This window comes from Arachis duranensis, chromosome 2 (assembly GCF_000817695.3).
Source record: "Arachis duranensis cultivar V14167 chromosome 2, aradu.V14167.gnm2.J7QH, whole genome shotgun sequence".
NCBI lineage: Eukaryota > Viridiplantae > Streptophyta > Magnoliopsida > Fabales > Fabaceae > Arachis > Arachis duranensis.
The window spans coordinates 24080745-24084557 of record NC_029773.3 but is presented as its reverse complement, the minus strand read 5'-3'; the positions used below and the strand labels follow the sequence as shown (position 1 = coordinate 24084557).

At 41.6% G+C, this 3813-nt stretch overlaps 1 protein-coding gene across 1 annotated transcript in view; it reads left to right on the top strand.

Annotated features, from left to right (window-relative positions):
- The window catches only part of LOC107474078 (GDSL esterase/lipase At5g33370-like), an 18420-nt gene that overhangs the window by 12724 nt on the left and 1883 nt on the right, over positions 1-3813 (top strand). The gene's annotated exons all lie outside the window — the stretch shown is intronic.

Genomic DNA, 3813 nt, shown 5'->3' with positions numbered 1-3813 from the left:
GATAGGTATTGGTACCCTGAGCTGGAGTCCACCAGGGTATCAATACTTGGTAAGGGATAAGGATCCTTAGGACATGCTTTATTCAGGTCGGTATAGTCGACGCACATTCTCCATTTACCATTTTGTTTCTTGACTAGCACTACATTGGCTAGCCACGTTGGGTATTTGACCTCCCTAATAAAGCCGGCTTCCAGAAGTGCCTGTACTTGTTCTTCTACTATTGAGGCTCGTTCTGGGCCGAGCTTGCGTCTTCTTTGCTGTACAGGTCGGGACCCTGGGTAAACCGAAAGTTTGTGGGACATGAGCTCGGGATCAATCCCGGGCATGTCGGAAGCCTTCCAGGCGAAGAGGTCGGAATTAGCTCTTAGGAGTTCACCCAACCTTTGTTTTAGGGTTTCCCCTAGGTGGGCTCCTATGTAAGTGTTTTTTCCTTCCTCCTCACCGACTTGTATCTCCTCGGTTTTTCCTCCCGGCTGGGGTCGCAACTCTTCTCTGATCCTTGTGCCACCTAGCTCTATGGTGTGGACTTCTTTGCCCTTTCCTCTCAGATTTAGGCTTTCATTATAGCACTTTCTCGCCAATTTTTGGTCTCCCCTCACCGTTGCTATTCCTCCTGGAGTCGGGAATTTCATGCAAAGGTGGGGAGTGGATACCACTGCTCCGAGGCGATTAAGGGTAGTCCTGCCGATTAAGGCATTGTAGGCTGACCCTTCGTCGATGACTATAAAGTCTATGCTCAGAGTCCTTGATTTTTCCCCTTTTCCAAAGGTGGTGTGAAGGGGTAAAAATCCCAGTGGTTTTATTGGCGTATCCCCTAACCCATACAGGGTGTCGGGGTAGGCTCTCAACTCTTTTTCATCTAACCCTAGCTTGTCGAAGGCGGGCTTGAAAAGGATGTCCGCCGAGCTTCCTTGGTCTACTAGGGTTCTGTGGAGATGGGCATTGGCTAGGATCATGGTTATCACCACGGGGTCATCGTGCCCGGGGATTACTCCTTGCCCATCTTCTTTTGTGAATGAGATAGTGGGGAGGTCGGGTGTCTCTTCCTCGACCTGATAAACCCTCTTGAGATGTCTTTTGCGAGAAGATTTGGTGATTCCACCTCCCGCAAACCCTCCTGAGATCATATGGATATGTCTCTCTGGGGTCTGTGGTGGTGGATCTCTTCTATCCATGTCATCTCGCTTTCTCTTTCCGTGACCGTCCGACCTTTCCATGAGATATCTATCAAGCCGACCTTCTCTAGCCAGCTTTTCTATCACATTCTTAAGGTCGTAGCAGTCGTTAGTGGAGTGACCATATATCTTATGGTACTCGCAATAATCGCCGCGGCTTCCCCCTTTTTTATTTTTAATAGGTCTAGGGGGTGGCAGCCTTTCAGTGTGGCAAATCTCTCTGTATACGTCCACTATAGAGGTTTTTAGAGGAGTATAAGAGTGATATTTTCTGGGCCTTTCGAGACCGAGTTCTTCCTTCTTCTTGCCTTCCCTTTCCCTTTCCTTAGATGAGGAAGCGGGTCCGGGTCGCCAACTCAGGTCTCTTAATTTTGCATTCTCTTCCATGTTGATGTACTTTTCGGCCCTTTCCTGTACATCACTTAGAGAAACGGGGTGTCTTTTAGATATGGACTGGGAGAAGGGACCTTCTCTAAGCCCCTTGACTAACCCCATTATGACTGCCTCTGTGGGCAGGTCTTGGATCTCCAAACATGCTTTATTGAACCTTTCCATATAGGCTCGTAAAGACTCTCCGACCTCCTGTTTTATTCCGAGGAGGCTCAGTGCATGTTTTACCTTGTCCTTTTGGATTGAGAACCTCATCAAGAACTTCCTTGAGAGGTCTTCAAAGCTGGTGATGGATCTCGGGGGAAGGCTATCAAACCACTTCATTGCTGCTTTCGATAAAGTGGTCGGGAAAGCCTTGCATCTCGTAGCGTCGGAGGCATCAGCTAGATACATCCGACTTTTGAAGTTGCTTAGATGATGCTTCGGATCCGTGGTTCCATCGTAGAGGTCCATATCAGGGCTTTTGAAGTTCCTCGGAACTTTTGCCCTCATTATGTCCTCACTGAAAGGATCTTCTCCGCCCGGGAGTTGGTCTTCTTGTTCATCGCGGGAGTTCTTGAGGGAGGACTCTAGCTGTAAGAGTTTTCTTTCTAACTCTTTTCGCCGTTCCATCTCCTCTTTAAGGTACCTTTCGGTTTCCTTCTGTTTCTCCCGCTCTTGCTCCAATTGTTCCAGGCGGCTGTGGACTAATCCCATTAATTCAGTTATGTGGGATGGTCCGCCCTTTTCTGACTCACGTCCATCTGAGGAATTTACCTTCGGATTCTTCACTCCGGAGGTACCCTCTCTGTGTTGGTCGTTATCTAGTTGTTGGGCCATGTCTTCATTGTCATTTCCCATGTCTAGATTCTCTTGTTCAGAATCTGTTTCCACATGGCCTTCTTCGTGGGATCTATCCGCCATCGATGGATGATATCTCGGGTCCCCGGCAACGGCGCCAATGTTACGGTAGGTAACCGGAGATTAAATAGGTAGATGGCGTTTGGCGGCCCAAGTGCGTGAAGGAGGAGAACTCCGGGTGATCTGCAACTCGGGAGGCTCCGTCAGACTTGTTCTCGCGAGTGAATGGGGGGTGGTACCTGCAAAGACACTCCGATGCCTAAGTTAGCAAGAGTGTGAGCAGGTCCAGAGAGTATTGGGCTTAGAGATACCTGAGGGGTGTCAGTGTATTTATAGTGGTGAGCCAATAACCACCGTTGGAGTAGTGCCGTATCTTTAGGGTGCTAACCGTCCCTATTATCTTGGGGAGGTTAAGATATGGCTTTATGAAGCGGTTAGAGAGATTTTAGGGGCGGTTACTCATTTGAGTATTTATCTGCCAGTTTAATCTCATATCCGACTTCTTCAGACCAAGTCGTGGTTGATACCGACTTCTTATGTTAAGGTCGGTACTTAGCTAGGCTCTAATCCTTCAGGTTAGGCCTTTTAGTTGGACCCGGGCCTTTGCATTGGGCCAGGGTATGAACAGTTATAGTTATAATTAATTAATGTGTGGGAAGAAGTATTTGTTTTTTTTCACGAATGCAAAAAATTTGTCTTAGTCATAGTTGTGAGAACCGAAGCATAATCGAATCAATCAAACTATTGGTTCACTGATTTATTAATTCAATCGATGAGTTAATGGTCGAATTAGCAGAATCAGTCCCACGTAAATAAAAAATATAAAATAGTCGAAAATTTAAAATTTAAATTTAAATACATATATTTACTAATATTTTAAAACAATTAAATTTCAACAAATTATAATTAACAAGTTATAATCTAGTTATTATTGAATAAGTATATAAACTTTTAGTATTTTTTATAATAATTTTTTAATTTTATTTTTACATTAAAGTAATTATTTTTTATTTTAATAACTAATTAATTAGTTTATATTTATTATATTATTATATATTATATGTATTTATTGAAAAATAATATTAATAAATATTATATAATCATAAAAAAATAATTATATTATAATTAATAAAAATATTTAATATTTTTATTTATACATATTTAATTTTATTTATATTAATAATTATGAATAATAAAAAATATAATTAATTTAAATATAAATTAGTATAAAATTAAATTAATATCTAAAAAATTATTATACGTTTTTATTATATAATTAATAATTAGCATATAACATAATAAGGAATAACATAGTTTAGTGACAAAAAGAGTATATGTAGGTACAAAAAAGATCTAGGTTCGAACTATATATCTTCAACAATTTTAAAAATTTTTTTAAAATGGTTTA